Genomic DNA, 18,636 nt, shown 5'->3' with positions numbered 1-18,636 from the left:
AATATTTAAAATCCTTAAACTTAATTATCAAAGGGTTTCATGATCCCAACTCAACCTAACTTTCAAAATGATATCATACAATATCTTTCACATACTCTATGTTCAAACCACTGGACTAAATATATATATATATATATATATATTATATATTTTGTCTTTTCTAGGGCTGCACCCGTGGCATATGGAGGTTCCCAGGCTCAGGGGTCTAACAGGAGCTGCTGCTGCCGGTCTACACCAGAGCCACAGCAACGCCAGATCTGAGCCGTGTCTGTGACCTACACCACAGCTCACAGCAACGCCGGATCCTTAACCCACTGAGCAAGACCAGGGATCAAACCTACAACTTCATGCTTTCTAGTCAGATTCGTTTCCGCTGCACCACAATGGGAACTCCTGGACTAAATAATATTAAGCAAATTTTCGTACCTGTGCCTTCTTTCTTTCCTCCACTAATATTTCCTCCTAGCTTACTCTGTGATAGATACTGAGAAAGACAGTAGGATGGATACACAAATGAATAGCACATTTTACAGAGATTCTAAACTTCTCTTGGAGTTACATAAGACTAGGATCTGAATTTAGATTTTGCAATTACTAGGTGACTTTGGACAAGTTTTTAATCTGTAAGACATCTCCCTAACCTGTGAAATGAGAATAACATCATCTACCTTGGAGAGTAGCCAGGACATTTAAGTGATATATTTTTAAATCCTGATATATAGTGTCTTGCATATAGGAAAGTCTCCATATTTAGATACCATCAACTTCCCAACAGAGAAGGTATAGAGGATGCTAGTGGGTTAGCACCAATCTGCCTAGATGCTGAGCCACCAGACAGACAGCAACTACAGCTTTCTTCTATTCCTTTTCTCCAAATTTAGAATTTGCAGAGACAACTAAAGCAAAGTCCACAGCTGAGCCAAAGTTTGTGCCTCTTTAACTCTTTGCCCAGTGGTATTTCCACTCTCCCACACCATCACACTGTGGCCCCAGACAATTTCAGGCAAGAAGCATCAGTGTTAATGAGCTGTTGGACAGCTTGAGAAACTGACAGAGCTATATACTCATAGGTATATGGGTATCATAGGCAAATAATTTAGTGTCCCCTTTAAATCTATATTATTCAATTAACTGCAAAACTTACTTCATGAGGGAAGGGTACGTCCCAATTGTAATAGTTTTTCTACTCCAAGATACTATCTTACTTTAGTGAAAAGGGACAAATTTAAATCTTGTCACATTATGAAAAACTGAGCTAACTAGTGCTATGTTTCTAATCTACTCCAGTAATATTTTAACATCCTTTATAGTTTGGGATCGTGACTTCATAACAGCCTTTAATTCAAGTCTGTATATGAAAAATGACCTCAAAAAATGGGTTATCTATATGGTGTTTGAAGAAGTCTGACAGTTTCCATCTTAATTCCAGAAGCACTAAGTTCTAAGATACACTGGAAAGATTAAAAAAGAGCAGCTGGGAAATCTGAGAAGCTATGAATGCTTAGAATCCAAGTGAAAACTCAAGTCACAGTTTTTGTTTGTTTTGTTTTTTTCCTTTTAGGGACACACCCGCAGCACATGGAAGTTCCTAGGCTAGGGGTTGAATTAGAGCTGCAGCTCCCAGCCTACATGACAGCCACCAGCAACTCGGGATCCGAGCCACATCTGCAACCTACGCCACAGCTCACAGCAATGCCAGATCCTTAAACCACTGAGTGGGGCCAAGGATGGAATCCACATCCTCATAGATACTAGTCAGGTTCATTACCGCTGAGCCACAAAAGGAACTCCCTAAAGTCATAGTTTTTGGAAATTTATTTACATGTAACTATCTCTGGAAAAAAGTAAGAAATAGCAGGGAAAAGGTTTGACATAAAGTCGACTTATGAACTCATCTACTGACTCAATAGAAGCTGGAAAAAATAAGCATGAACTACCTCAGAATCCAACCAAAAAAAAAAAAGTATTATTTTGCCCATTATTTAAATCTAAATTAGAAGTTCTTTTACTTAGACCTGCCCCTCAACTTGGACCACATAATAAACATGCATGAGCATCTGGCTGCCTAGAATCCATCTCTTCCTTCTTTCAACAATAGCACCTCATTTCATTTCAGTGAACTCTCTCTTCCCTATTGTACGCATTCTTGCTGTGACTATAAATCAACATATCCTAGCTTTCTCCTAAACAGGGATGAGCAATAATCCAGCTATGCCAATGAGACTCTCTCCAAAATTTAGATTTGAAGTAGAATAGCTTAAGAATGGAAAGATAAAATTCCAGAATTGGAGCTCTGAAAAGGCTAATGAGAAGACCCTGCTGTTTAGACACCTAATGCTGCTCCCAGCCTGGTCTCCAGCCCCTTCTAGAAGCCACCCAGAATACATTCCTTTTCTGCTTCCTCAGCTAGAGGTGATTTCTATGGCTGGCAACCTAGAAACTCCTGAAGTGGAATTGAAGCCTTTTTGCCTAACTTTGTGCCTGGTCTACCTAACTAAAAATACAAATACTTTAAATGAAGTTATCCTGCACTGGAATAGTTTTTATGGCTCTATTCCAGAAGTACCTGGTATACTTTTATCAAACATATAGAACTTAAGTTTGTTTTTTGTTTTGCCTACCTACAATTCCTCATTTTTAACAGAATTTATCAGAACTATTCCCAGTGTTCCCTGCCACATTTCCCCATTAATCAATTTTCTTGTATTAAGGTTAGCTGCATTTATTTGTGCATCTGCTATTTAAGTAATTTAAGTGGCTCATATTCTGGTTTAACTGTTAACTATTTTCTGAGCATTGTCAATATCAGTGCTCCTTATTCCAATAACTTTTCTCAAAAATGTAGTATTATTGGAGTTCCCGTTGTAGCTCAGTGGTAATGAACCCAACTGGTATCTATGAGGACGAGAGTTCAACCTGCTCAGTGGGTTAAAGGATCCAGCATTGCCATGATCTGCAGTGTAGGTCGCAGACACGGCTGGACCGTGGCTGTGTTGAAGGGCGGCAGTTGAAGCTCCAATTGGACCCCTAGCCTGGGAATTTCCATATGCCACAGGTACAGCCCTAAAAAAAAAAAAAAAAAAAAAGCAATATGTTAAGATTATTTTATCAAAAAGTTAATTGTTAAAGGTATGATACTTATTCCCCTAAGGTCTCTTCTGTGAAAAAAATTGCCATAAGAAGATCTGAATTTGTATTTTGGCCTGTGGAAGTTTAGAAATCTGAAAAATGTACAGATAATCTAATATAAGCCTATCATTTTACAGATAAGGGAATTATGGTCTCCTTAGGCCATTCTCCTTGACTTCCAGTTAGTTTTATTTTTACATTTCTTCTTTCACTGAAAGGTGGTTCAAGGAAGAAGATAACATAAATTTTTGGTAATCCTTGTTAAACAAGAAAAAAAGAAAGAGAAATAACTTGACATCCTATGTCAGTGGCACAGTAATCTCTCAGCAACTTAAATGCATAACCTTACAGTATCTTCAACTCATCCTTTCCTTCTACATCTTCTACTCACTATAAAGATCAAATGAAAGCAATGTGGAGTTCCCACTGTGGCCCAATGAGATCTGCAGTATCTTGGAAGCAAGGGGAAACAGGTTCAATCCCTGGCCCAGCACAATAGGTTAAGGATCTGGTGTTGTGGCAGCTGCAGTGTAGGATGCAATTGTGGCTCAGATCTGATCTCTGGCCCAGGAAGGCAGCTAAAAAAGAAAAAAAAAACAATCAAACAAGCAAATGAAAGCAATGTTTAAGCTGGAAAATGCTATGTGAACCCACATGATGTTAATGTTGCTATTATTTCTTTTTCATTCCTATACCACCAACCTAGCTATCAAAGCCGTCATCAACTCACATCAGAATTAGAACGCAAACCCAGTGGCACTCCCTACCTCCATCTCCTTCCCATTCTAATCCATCCTATACACAATTTTTCATACTCATTTTTCAGTTCTTCCAAATTCTTAAGAGAAATAACATCAACATTACACCTATTCTTCCAAAGAACAAAAAACCGCAGACACTTCCAAAAGTGTCTTCTGATACCAGGAACATTAATACCAAAACCTCACAAAGACATTAGATGACATCAAAATTAAAGGTAAATCCTATCATGAACATGGGAGCAAAAGTCCTAAACAAAATATCAGGAAATCAAATCCTACAATATAAAAGGATGACCAAGTGGTGTCTATTCTAGTAATGCAATATAGTTTACCACAGGAACAGAATAAAGGAGAAAAATTATATGATGATCTCAAAAGATGCAGGAGAAGCATTCTATAATATTCCACACCAATTCATGATTTTTTAAATAAAAGATACTTTAGCAAACTACCAACAAACTGGAACTGCCTCAGACTAATAAAAGAGTTTCTATTTTTTAAAAAAGAATTTAGAAGTTAGGAGAGTAGTAATAGTCAATGGAAATCGGTAAGGAAGAGCTTCAGGAGGGCTGATTTCTTTTTCTTTTCTTTTTTTTTTTTTTGTCTTTTTAGGGCCACACCCATGGCATATGAAAGTTCCCAGGCTAGGGGTCAAATCAGAGCTGCAGATGCCAGCCTATGCCACAGCAACACCAGATCCAAGCCATGTCTTCGACCTGCACCACAGCTCACAGCAACACCAGATCCCTGACCCACTGAGCAGGGCCAGAGATCAAACCCACATTCTCACTGAATCCGATCAGGTTCGTTAACCACTAAGCCATGACGGAACTCCTGATTTCTTGATCAGAGTGCTTATAACACAACTCAGTTTATGAGAATTCATTGAGGTATAAAAATATTATATGCATACATTCCTATATATACATTACACTTCAATTATAAATTTAAAAATAATTATTATACTTAATTGCAATCATTATACTTAATTGTATGTTAAGTAATGAAAGTTTTCTTTTTGAGACTAGAAACTAAATAAGGATGCCACTAACACACTGCTCTTCAACAATTTAAAGGAAGTCCTGGCCAGTCCAATAGGCAAGAAAAATAAATGAAAAATATAAGAAATGAAAAGGAAGAAATAAAACTGATACTATCAAGTAGAAAACCCAATGGAATATACAGATAAATTATTAGAATTAAAAAGGCAATATAGCAAGATCATTGGATTTGAGGCCAAAATTTTTTAAATTGTTTCCAGATATGGCAGCAAAAAAAGACATAAATTACTTTAAATGATACCATTTATAATAATATCAACAATACAAAATATTTAGGAATAGGGAGTTCCCATCATGGCTCAGCGGAAATGAATCCGACTAGTATCCATGAGGATGCAGGTTCGATCCCTGGCCTCACTCAGTGGGTTAAGGATCTAGCACCACCACAAGCTGTGGTGAAGGTTGCAGACGCAGCTTGGATCCCATGTTGCCGTGGCTGTGGTGTAGGCCAGCGGCTGTAGCTCTGATTCAACCCCCTAGCCTGGGGAATTTTCACATGCCGTGGGCATGGCCCTAAAAAGCAAAAAAACAAAAACAAAGACCAACCAAACAAAAACAAAAAAAAACAGAAATAAAACTGATGAAAAATGTATAAGAGCTCTTCAGAGAACACTATGGAACATTACTTTAAATATTTATGTACATGTATATTAAATCATCACATGAACACCTTAAAAAATCATATTTTATAACCTAAATATATACTATTTTTCTTTTTCAATCATACCATAACAAAGCTGGAAAAACAATAAAGAAGACCTAAATATTTAGGAGATAAACCATGCTCATGGGGTAAATATTGAAAATATGTCAATCTCTCAATATTTTTATATAGATTCCATGCAATTTCAAAAAAAATCCCAGCATATTTTTTTTAGAAATTGATAAGCTAATTATAAAACTAATATAGGAAAACATCAAGAGAATCTTTAAGAGATGGGAAGAGGCATGCCATCAGATATCAAGATAACTGCAATAATGAAGATAGTATTGTTTTGGCACAAGGATAAATACATGGTTCAATGAAACAGAACAGAGTACAAGATAGGCCCACATGTATGTTTTTAAAGTTGCTTTGTAGAATAGTAGAAAAAGAATGATCTTTTCCATAAGTTGTGCTGGTTCAACTGAATATCAAGATGGAGAAATGAAAACTAACATAAAGCTCATAAGATTTCTAAAAATCAATTCCTAATAAATAATAGATATGACTCTTAAAGAATAATAAAACTTATAAAAGTTAACACGGAGGAATAACTCACCAACTCGACGTAGGCAAAAATGTCTTAAATTGGACAGAAAAAGGACTAACCACAAAGGAGAAGACTGATGAACTAGTTAAAATGAACAATGCCTCCTCATCAGACAGTGTCAATAAAGTGAAAAGAAATCACAAATGAGAAAAGACACAGCTGCTAGAATGGCTAAATTTAAAAAACTAACACTACCAAACAGAGGTTAGGATAGGGAGCACTCATATTTCTAGTAGGAGTGTAAATTTCGAATAGGAACTCTGGAAAAAGCTAAATAAATGGACACACCACCTAGTGATAAAATAAGGGGTTGATATTTAAGCAAAAACAAAACCTGGATGTTTTATTTAATCTAAACAGCCTTAGTAAAGGTAAATATGTAATTTCATTAGGCTTTCTGAAATAGTGAGAACAATTTTAAAAGATTCACATTGTTTTGGTGTATCTTCTGACATGCAGAGATCAAAGACTGGGAGTCAGTGCTCTGATCTGAAGAGAAATCAGATTACCAGACAAAAGTATTCAGCAAAATTTTGCCTCTCCTCTCTATAAACTCTCTGTTAGGTTTACTTATTTTTTATTTATTTATTTTAATAGTGATTTTTATTTTTTCCATTACAGCTGGTTTACAGTGTTCTGTCAATTTTCTACTGTACAGCAAGGTGACCCAGTTACACACACATGTATACCTTCTTTTTTTCCTCACATTATCATGCTCCATCGTAAGTATAGACCGGGAACTATATCTGTTAGGTTTATATTGGAAATTATCTCTTTAGGAAAATTATCATTATACCAATTCTAAGTGAACACTTTAAAATAAATCCTTGAGGATCTTATTCTCTATTCTTCCCAACAGTGGCTATATTATAAGCTGAAGGTTTTTTCATATAATTTCCAAATCTATGTTCCATGTTTGTCTGTCAGAACGCAAATCTTAGCTTAAAAATCTTGGCTTAGTCATATGCAAACTATGTGGGCTTGGGTATATTTTTTTTTCCTTTTTTTTTTTGGCCACACCCACAGCATGCAAAATTTCTGGGCCTGGGATCAAACTCAAGCCACAGTGTTGACTGCATGGAAACTTTAACTGCTAAGCCACTAGGGAACTCCTGAGCAAGTATCTTAATGTGTGCTTCAGTTTTCACAACCAGAAAATGGAGATGATATTTCTAGTACCTACCTCATAGGACTGTTATGAGAATTAAATGCAGTAACACATGTATCACTTAGCACTGTGTCTATGTGTTAGGTAAATTATTATAATTATCTTTGCCCACCTATTTGTTTTTAGAAATAAAACAATATAATGCTGCTTAGAAGTTTTGTGAGCATGAGGTGAAATGTTGATATTATGGCTTCCTTTGGGGTGATGGGGTTGAGAAGTAACTTGCATTAGAGGACTTTTAGATATCAGTATATAGAAATCTCTTCTTTAGAGTCATTCAGTTCATTCAGAGATGAATGTATTGATCTCCTACCTGGAAAAAACTGTCTAAGTGATGCTATGCAAAAGAACTGCTACATGGGTTCAACTGTTATGCATATAAACTTTCTTTTTTTATTTTTTTAATAATTATTTTTATTTTTTCCATTATAGCCGGTTTACAGTGTTCTGTCAATTTTCTACTGTATAGCAAGGTGACTCAGTCATGTATGTGACATGTACACATTCTTTTTTCTCACATTATCATGCCCCATCATAAGTGACTAGATATACTTCCCAGTGCTATACAGCAGGATCTCACTGCTTATCCATTCCAAAGGCAACAGTTTGCATCTATTAACCCCAAATTCCCAGTCCATCCCACTTCCTCCCCCTCCCCCTTGGCAACCACAGGTCTGTTCTCCGTGTCCACGATTTTCTTTCTGTGGAAAGGTTCATTTGTGCCGTGGATTAGATTCCAGATATAAGCGAAATCATGTGGTATTTGTCTCTCTCTTTCAGACTTACTTCACTTAGTATGAGAGTCTCTAGTTCCATCCATGTTGTTGCTCAGCCATAAAAAAGAACAAAATAATGCCATATAAACTCTCTATCCCTTTATTTTCTGCCTCAAGACTCATCCCTGCCTTCAAGTATATCTAATATCTCAAGCCCTTCAAATATTTAAAGATAGCCATTATTTTGTTCCTGAGTCTTCCCAAGTCTTCTCTTCTCTAGCTAGCCATACCCATCTCCTTCAACTGTCTACATATCCTCCATTCATTTTTTTAATTAATTCATTCATTCAAGAATGCTGTGACAGTTAACACGTTTTAACTTGCATAAACCACAGTACCCAGATATTTGGTCAAAGGTTATTCTAGATGTTTTTGTGAAGGTATTTTTTTTAGATGATAGTAGTTTTAAATTAGTAGAATTAGTAATGTGGAAAGCCTCCTCTAATCAGTTGAAGGCCTTAATAAAAAGGACTAATCTCCCAGAAAAAAAGAGGCAATTTCGCCAGCAGACCAACTTTGGACTCAACCTGCAATTCAGCATACTAGCCTAGTCTATTTTGGTCTAATCAAGACTCCACAATCACCAATTTCTTAAAATAAATTTCTCTTTCTATATTCCTACATACATCCTGTTGGTTCTGTTTCTCTGGAGAACTTTGACTAATACAATTTTGTCCCAGGAACACAAGAAGGACCCACTACACACCTGTGTGAATCACCCAGTCTAAATTTACCTTGTTACAGCCACATAATGCTTTAAACTCTGCCCCAACCATACCGGCTGTCTCAAATGCCATCTGAACAGAATTCAGAATAAAATAAACCAAGATTTTTTCACATCCCTAATTCTAGCTACTATTGTTTCCTTAATGTGACCAAAGAGTAGCCTAAACACATCACTACTTATTTTGAGCTTACCATGATAAAATCCTATAAGCTTCCCATAGGAATTGCTGCCAAGCCACATCTCACAAATTCTGCTTTTGTACAACTGTTTTTTTGTGGCCTACATACAATACATAACATTTGTTCCTAATAAATTTTATCCTTGATGTTTATTTTTTCATTGAATGCTGTCAAAATCTTTTGGAATCCTTATTCTCCACTCAATATATTTACAAACTCTCAGCTTCATATTAATGAAATATTAGTATTTAAAAACCTAAAAAATATACAGCTTAGATCAAGAGAACTCTCTGACAACATCAACCTTAAAAAATCCTTAATTCAAATAGTATTTGCATAAATATGCTATTGAAGTTCTCAGAGAGGATCTGATATATAAGGAAGACAGGACGCATATTGCTCTAGACAGACCTAGTTTCGAGTGCTCCCTCTAAACTCACAAGTTTTATAACTAGAAAAATTGCTTATTCCTCAAAGAGTCAGTAAAATGGGGAAAATAAAACTCACATCAAAAGATTGCTGTGAGGATTAAAATACACATAAGGCACTTGACACAGTGCCTAGGACACAGCAGGTATCTGACATGTGTCTTCCTTGAAGCATACAGTAAGTATTCAGAAAGAATTAGATACGTTCTTGTTTCACAGTCCCTTGGATTAACATATAGCCTAAATCATTTAGCCACTTATGGTACTGAAGGAGGAAGAGAGAAGGGAGGGAAGAAATACAGAGAGATGAATGACTTGAAGTTGCTGCACAAAGTTTGAATAATGACAACGATTACTTTGGAATTTGAATATACATCCAGGGAAATAAGAGACTACTGTTAAAGGCTGAAAATTCTTTAGAAGATATGCAATAGCTTAGAAAAATACCTTCATTCAGTCTCTCGCCAAATTGCAACTAATGCCAGGAGAGGAATAAATGCAGTGATGTTTGGGATTTGGTTAGACATTTGGTTAAACATTTAAATTGCATTTCAAAATGCTGGATTTGGCAAAAGCTAAAATGAATTTTGACAAGTCCTTGACTTTTTATTTGCATTCAAGGGAAAACTAGCTTGTAGATTTGAATCATTTAGATTTGACTCATTAAAATGTATGCAGTGTTTTTATCAAGCCACAAAAACTCTGTCCCAAATCATTTACAGCTTAACTCAGGGAAAAAAATGTTATATAAACCACAACTCTCAAACATTAAGTTGCTGCGACCTGGAAGAAGTGATTAACTCAGGCCTCATGAAAGAAATTTTGAAGAAGTAATTAAAGGAATAAAATAGCACTGAATAAACAGGAAATGGAAAACCATGTAGACAGAAGTGATATTACATAATAGCTGACAAGGACAAATTTCATTTATTAGATTTTGACTTAAAGATATTTTTCTAAAATGTGTGGAAGAACAAAGGGCTCTTCAGAGCATCCATGAAATTACTACCAGGATATATTTACTCAACGAATGTTTACTGTGTGTCTCCACATGCAAATCTCTAACAAAACCTGGGATGAAAAGGTGATTATCACCTCACACATGTCAAAATGGCTGTTAGCAAAAAGCTAACAAATGAAAAGTGTTGGCAAGGATGTGGAAACAAGGGAATCCTCTGGCACTGTTGGTAGGAATGTAAATTGGTATGGCCACTATGGAAAAGAGTATGGAACTTCCTCAAAAAATTACAAATAGAAATACCACATGATCTAGCAATTCCACTTCAGAGTATTTTTCTGAAAAAAAAAAAAAAACACTAATTTGAAAAGATACATACACTCCTATATTCATTGCAGCATTATTTATAATAGCCTAGATAGAGAAGCAATCTGACGATCACATAACATGGATAAAGAAATGTGGTATATACACACAATGGAATATCACTGAAATTCCACTGAAAATTGAAAAAATTAAATCTTTTTGAATTTGTGACAATATGGACAGAACTTAGAGGGTATTAGGCTAAGAGAAGTCAGACAGAGAAAGACAAATACCATATAATCATATATACATGGATTATATATTTATAATCACTTATACATGGAATCCAAAAATTAAAACGAACAAATATAACAAAATAGAAACAGACTCATAAATACAGACAACTGATGGTTACCAGCGGAGAGGGGGTAAGGGAATGAATGAAGTAGCTGAGGGATATTAAGAGGTATAAACTTTAAGTCAAAAAATAAATAAGTCATGGAGATGTAATATACAGCATAGAGAATACAGTCAATAATACTGTAATAACCTTGTATGGTGATAGATGATAATTAGACTTATGGCAGTCAATTTTCAATGTGCAAAACTAGTGAATTATGATGTATACCTGCAACTATATAATACAGTAAGTCAATTATACTTCAATTTAAAAACACTGGTAAATAATGCTGAGCAGCCTCAGTATGTCTTCTGAAAGCTTACAGTATATGGAGAAAATTTCTATTTTTAAATCAATTTTATTGAGATGTAATTTACCTACAATACCAATTTTACATGTATAATTCACTGAGTTTTGACAAATGTATATAGTCACATAAACACCATCTCTCTAATTATGATATAGTATATTTTCATCACCCTACATTAGTTTTTTTTTCAAAGTTATTTTTGGCTGCTGTGTGCAGCAGCTTGGTGGGGGATCTCAGTTCCCAGACCAGGGCTCAAATTCAGGCCACAGGGTGGAAATACTGAGTCCTAATCATTAGACCACAAGGGAACTCTCAGGTTTCTTTTTAAAGGGTGAAAACACAAAATAATTACAAATTGCAATAAGAGCTAGGAAGGATAAAGATGCAGGAAGTAGTCTTATAATACATAGATTTCTAATTGTAATTTTGGGAGTATTAATTTAAAAAATTACAGATTTTCAAATTCATAGAGACTTTGAAGCTCATCACATTCAGTTTCCATGAGGAACCTAAGGCATCAATAATTAAAATGCTGTGATCAAGGCAAGAGGCAAAGGCAAAATCTAGACCTGAACACAGGTCTCCTAACTCCATATCCTACACCCATTCTTCATTCAACTTTCACTGAGCATCTGCTATGATTAGGAACTATGCTCAGTGCTGACGAAGAGTCAAAAATTAAAAACACCCCTTCCCACCTCTCAAACTGCTAACCATCCCAGAAGGGACATAAGCATGCAAAAAAGAGAATCACCAAAAGATAAATGATATAAAAGACGTTTGCAAAATTCTGTAGCATCAAGAAAGGAGACCCTAACTCTGCTTAGGAAGATCTTGGATGGCTTCACTTCAGCCAAATCATATGAAATGAGTAAGATTTGTCCCATAAGACAAAAAGAAGGACAGCACTTCAGAAAGAGTAAAGCAAAGGTGCAGAAAAAAAAACCAGTGTGAAAGAACACTGTATGTTCAGGGTATAAGTATAAAAAGTATCAGGATTCCTCTACTTTTGAGCTTTACTTTTCTTATTTTCATCAAAGTAATACATGCACATGGTAAAGTAGTACTAAAAGACTTAAAACAGTCCTACTGGCAAACTCTCTCCTGGTCACGCCACCATCAAGGCTTTCCCATTCCCAGATGTAACCACATTATGCACATTCAGCTGTTGCTTTGGCATTTAACTCCGTGTTTCTAAATCATGAGTATATACTGATATATTGGTACCCTCCATGGTATGAGAATTTTCATTTTATCCCCACTTCACCTTCCCCACCACGGTTGAAATATTATTTGGGGCTATATCCATAATTGTTTTTATAAGGACTAAATAAATATTGCTTACTAATCAAAGCATTATACTATATTTCCTTTATGTAACAACTTTTTCTAAAGTTGATCTGCATGCACTTTATTATTCTTTTTCAGTCTCTGGGTAAATCTTCCCCTACATTCCAATAGCTCTAGAGACATTCAATACAATTTTTCTTAAAGTCAAGCCTATCAGGTAATTTTTTCTTTCCTGTGGTTATGTCCCTGCTCAATCTTTACTGGACCCCTGGGCTATTGTACGCATTACTTTCCTTCACAGTTATTCAGTCATTGCTCTATATCTTCTAGTTTCTCACACTGCTATTGAGAAATCTGATTCCATTCTTATTCCTGAACTTTATATGTGATTTTTTTTTTTTTTTGGTCCTCCAGAAGTATATGAGTTAGGATTTAGTTGCAGGTAAAAGAAAATCCAACATATAATAGCTTAACCAAATAGGGAATCTCCCCATCCCCCAATGTCACAAGAAATCCAGAGATGTGTAGTGACTGACATCATAGATTCATCAATTCAAGCATATCAGACTTGAGATTTGATGGACAAAAAATGACTACTGTAATTCCAGTCACTTTGGTCACATTCCAGGTAGAAGAGGAAAGAGAAGTATAGCCTATATCGGAAAACAAAATTCTTCTAGAAATTCTTCAGCAGACTTCTATTTAACATTTAAAAGACTAACACTTTATCACACATGCATACTTAGCTACAAGGAAGTTTAAAAACGCAAGTTTTTTATCTTTTCAGCCTCTTAAATTAAGAAAAGTAAGGGTGGAGTTCCCACTGTGGCACAGTGGGTTAAGAATCCGACTGCTGCAGTTCAAGTCACTGCAGAGGCACAATTTTGATCCCCGGCCTGGAAACATCCATGTGCCACAGGTGCAGGGAAGGAAGGAAGGAAGGAAGGAAGGAAGGAAGGAAGGAAGGAAGGAAGGAAGGAAGGAAGGAAAGAAATCAAAGGTAACAGGAGAAAGAAAGAAAGAAAAGGGAGGGAGTGGGAGGGATCGGGAGCTTGGGTTTATCAGACACAATTTAGAATAGATTTACAAGGAGATCCTGCTGAGTAGCATAGAGAACTATGTCTAGATACTCATGTTGCAACAGAACAAAGGGTGGGGAAAAAAAATGTAAATGTAATGTATACATGTAAGGATAACTTGATCCCCTTGCTGTACAGGGGGAAAATAAAATAAAAAATAAATAAATAAATGTCATAATAAGGGGGAAAAAAAGAAAAGAAAAGAAAGAAAGGAAGGAAGGAAGAAAATCAAAGGTAACAGGAGATTACAGTGGCTTGAAGGAGCCAAAATAGAGTATGAAATTGTAGTATGATGTGTTTTGGTGTAGGTCTTTTTTCAATCCCTTGTGCGGGCATTCTCTGAGTCCTTTCACGTTTTGAAACACGTTTTCAGTCCTGGCAAGTTTCCTTTTCAAATTTATTTGATAATTTCCTCCTTTTGGTTTCCTCTGTTTTCTTATTTGGGAGCCCCTAGAAGTCTGATGCTGGATCTCAGTTGTTGATTATATTTCTTCTCCTGTTTTTCTGGGAGATTTCCTCATCTGAAGTTAACTCTTCCATTGAATATTTTACTTCTTCGGGTGTTTTCTTATTCTCTCTCTTCCTTATTCATACCACTACATTATTTTAGAGATGCAAAATTACTCATCTCTCTAAGGATATTGATTATGTTTTCTTGATGGTTTCTTCTTTTTCCTGACAGTCAGTCTCTCTTTTTCTGTTTATTTCTTGGCTTTGATCTCTCTTCCTATTGGAGGCTGTCCTCAACTGACTGTTGGTAATTGGTTCTATGTTCATATCTAAGAATGAGATACTAAAAAAAAAAAAAAGAAAGAAAAGAAAAAGAAATGGAAGCTGTGTGCATCCAATAAGCTCTGTAAGACAACAGGAGGCCAGTTGGTTTTCCTTTTCTCAGGTAAGCCCACAAGTAAATTACCTACACAGATTTTCTCTGGAGTGCGTAATTTCTTTCAAGAAGGAACTTCCAATCACGTGCCTGAGGAAGTGTGAGGACAGAAAAGTGGTTCTAGGTCTTGTTACTAATATTGTAGAGTTAAGCATAGGGAGGGAGCTAGAAGCATCACTAACATGCAGGTTTCCACTTAATTCTCCCATCTACCCTCTCTCTGCAGTCTCCCAGGTTTACTTCTCATAGATTATAAGCTCTATATGCTTCAGGTATAGGGAACTGGCAGTTGTTAGTGACCAGAAATATGGTTAATTTCAAACAATCCTCCTTTTCACTTCCCACCTCACCCCTCCCCCACAATCTCACTCCACCTTCTGTAATACCTAGCGCCTCTGATTCCTGAGGCTTTCTCAGATTCTGCTGGATGAATCCATTTTTTTTATAACTGCTATGTCCCTCTACAGATGGTTAGACTTGACATTCTCACTGCTAAGACAATTCGTCCATCTGTTTTCCATCCTCCTATCATGTAGATGAGAGTCTGAGATACCTCCTAGTTTTACTAAAAATGGAACGTGTATGTCTATACTTTTTTGGTTGTTTTAAGTGATTTCTGGTAAGAGAAATACCTTTTCTGTCTTTTGAAATAGATAAGTCTCTAGGAATTTAAGATTTAAAAATATTCATAGATATGAACAAAATATGCTTCACAGAAAAACACTACCCACTAATAACAGACAGAATTGGTGATCATACCAGCAGTTTAGAAAGGCTACTATATTGTTGATTATCCATTTCTGGTAATACGATGCTGTCACTAAAAGCATAAATTCTGAGGTCAAACTACCTAGCTTGGAATTCTGTATCTACCACTTCAGTAGCCACTTGGTCTTAAACAAATTCTGTTTATATCAATCTCTTAAACTGAAAAATGGAGAATGGTGGTGAGAATTAGGTGAACAAGCACCTGGCACATAAATAATAGATAAATACCATTTACTATTATTTACTCCAACAGATCTGATATTCTGAAGTAGTGAGAGTGATAAGCACTGTTCTAAGTACTTTACAGGTATTAACTTATTGAATCTTAAAAATAATACTATAAGGTAGGTACTATTACCAGGTCAGTTTTACAAAGGCTGAAAGTGATGCACAGATAGGTTAAATAACTTGTCCAATGTCACAGCCAAAGGTAAATAAATAGGAGTCAATTCCAAGTAAACCAGTTCCCAGAATCTTTGATCCTAACAACGTATACTACACTGCACACGAACAGTATCATTCAAATTTCAGTTCCCAGGTTCTCTTCGGTTCTCTTAGGGAATCAATTAAGTTATATTTGGTATCAACAAAAAACTTAGAGAAACATTCCAAAATGTCACTGAGAAATCTGAACCAAATTATTTCTCCTTTTAACAGCCTTCTATGTAAAGAAAGTGGTACAGAATGGTTATGTACATGTGATGCTCATTTCCATAATGAATAAGAACACAAAACATAAAAAAATATCATGCAGTTTTTAAGTCAACTTCTCCCAAAGCATTCACTGTAATCATATCCTTTATCATACGGAACTATGTTTTCTAAGCCTTTTTTTACAAATTGAAAGATTTGTAAAAATGAAAACTCACCTTCCTCTCCCAAGAGCCCTATCAAGATATGCAATTAATTAACTAAGCAATTAGCCATGAAAGGTGAAAGCTAAAATCAAGCACAAATACATAATTTTGTGATTGCTTTTCCCCCACTAAAACCACTACCCACTGTCCTCTGGGTTCTGGTACTGGGTAAGACGGAAAAAGCATGTTCCATTCTATCTCTCCCAGTGAATATAGCTATAACACCTGGACGGACAGCATAGAGCAGATATTTGGAAGCTCAAAGGAGTAAATAATAGCAGGTAGACTGGAAAAGACCAGAATTCAAAATACCAACAGTGGGTTTCTTGTTTTTCCTTCAGTATCTCTAGCCTGGATTCAAGGCATACCAAAACTAAGAGTAGATGCTGAGACGTGAACAAAGAGAGTTCTACAGAAGCCTGCCAGTTCTGGCTCAACAAGTAGGAAAAGGAGTTCCTAACACTCAAGAGAGTGGAAGAAATCCCAGTTTTTCTTTTTTCATTTTTATTTTTTAATTTTCTCTTCTCTCATGCCTCAGTCTTCAGGCTGTGGCGGTGGCAGCAGCAAGAGTAACAGCAGGAAGAACTTTAGGGGTGCCTAAAACCTGGAGGAAGGAGAAAATCCTTTCCTACAGGAGGATCTGTGGCCCAAAAAGGAGAAGTAAACTTTTTTTTTTTTTTTGGTCTTTTTAGGGCCTCACCCATGGTATATAGAAGTTCCCAGGCTAGGGATCGAATTGGAGCTACAGCTGCCAGCCATAGCCACAGCCAGAGCTATGCCAGATCCGAGCCAGGGCTGCAACCTATGCTGCAGCTCACAGCTCAGCTGGATCCTTAGCCCATTGAGTGAGCCAGGGATTGAACCCGCATTCTCATGGATACTATCGGGTTCTTAACCACAATGGGAGCCACAATGGGAACTCTGAGAGGTAAACTCATGTGCTTTTTTCTTCCTCTCTGCCTCCCTCTTGGCTCTGAATCTAGATACAACCCTGGCATATGTGTGGCACAACAGGATAACAAAAGCCCCAGTTTTCTTCCAGGGAAACAAAAGTATTAGGGATATTGTAGAGAGGGGAAAGCTTAGGATAAGAACTCCCCACAAGTTGCACACATATGGCTATGATCCTAGACACCACAACGAAGACTTGAGACTTAAGCTAAATTACAGACCACTACCTAGATCTCACACTGGCCAGTTGGTTGCAAACACATGAAACAGATCAAAATAGAAAAGCAAAGGCTATTGCTACTTGGAATTGACACTGAAACCAAAAACTACCAGAAGGTCAAAACTTGCAACCTGAACTCTGGATTACCTGATAAAATTTTTACAATCATCAAAATTTTCCATAGAGTATAAATAAGACTCAGAGTCTTATAACACAGTATGTCCAGAATATAATACAAAGTAACGCAGCGTTACAAAGAACCACGGGAGTTCCAACTTAGATGGGAGAATAAAATTAGACATCAATGCCAAGATGACACATGTTAGAATTACCTGACAATGTTAAAGTAGGTATTAAAAAAACTCTTGGGGGAGTTCCTGTGTGGCTCAGTGGTGATGAATCCAACTAGTATCCAACTAGTATCTATGAGGATTCAGGTTCGATCCCTGGCCTTGTTCATTAGGTTAAGGATTTGGCATTGCCGAGAACTGTGGTATAGGTGAGGCTCAGATCTGGCGTTGCTGTCACTGTGACTGTGGGGTAGGCCAGAAGCTGCAGCTCTGATTCGACCCCTAACCTGGGAACTTCCATATGCCGCAGGTGCAGCCCTAAAAGGAAAAAAAAAAAAATTGGGCAAAAGATTCAAAAAAATAACTTCACTGAAGGAGAGTCACAGATAGTAAATGAGCACAAAAAAATGATGCTGAACATCATCAGTCACTGGAATAATGCAAATAAAAATAAATCCACAATGAGATGCCATTATACACCTATTACAATGAGAAAAAAACTGACAATTCCAGGTATTAACAAGATGCAGAGCAACTGAAACACTCAAATATTGCTAGTGGGAATGAAAACTAATACAACCACGTTAAAAAACAGTTTGGAAGTGTCTAATAAATTTAAAATTCTGTGAAGTTCCATTTATCATATGATCCAATTCCACTCTCAAGTATTCACCCAAGAGAAATAAATATTTGATTTCACACAAGCCTGAATATGAATATTTATCATTGCTTTATTCGTGAACACAAAAAAAACAGAAGAAAAAAAGCAATGTCCTTAAACTGTAAATGGATAAATACACTGTAGTATTCATAAAAAGAATACTACTCACCAATAAAAA

The sequence above is a fragment of the Phacochoerus africanus genome, chromosome 7 (genome assembly GCF_016906955.1).
Source record: "Phacochoerus africanus isolate WHEZ1 chromosome 7, ROS_Pafr_v1, whole genome shotgun sequence".
Taxonomy (NCBI): Eukaryota; Metazoa; Chordata; class Mammalia; order Artiodactyla; family Suidae; genus Phacochoerus; species Phacochoerus africanus.
The sequence above is the reverse complement of the archived record's forward strand: the minus strand, read 5'-3'. Positions refer to the sequence as shown.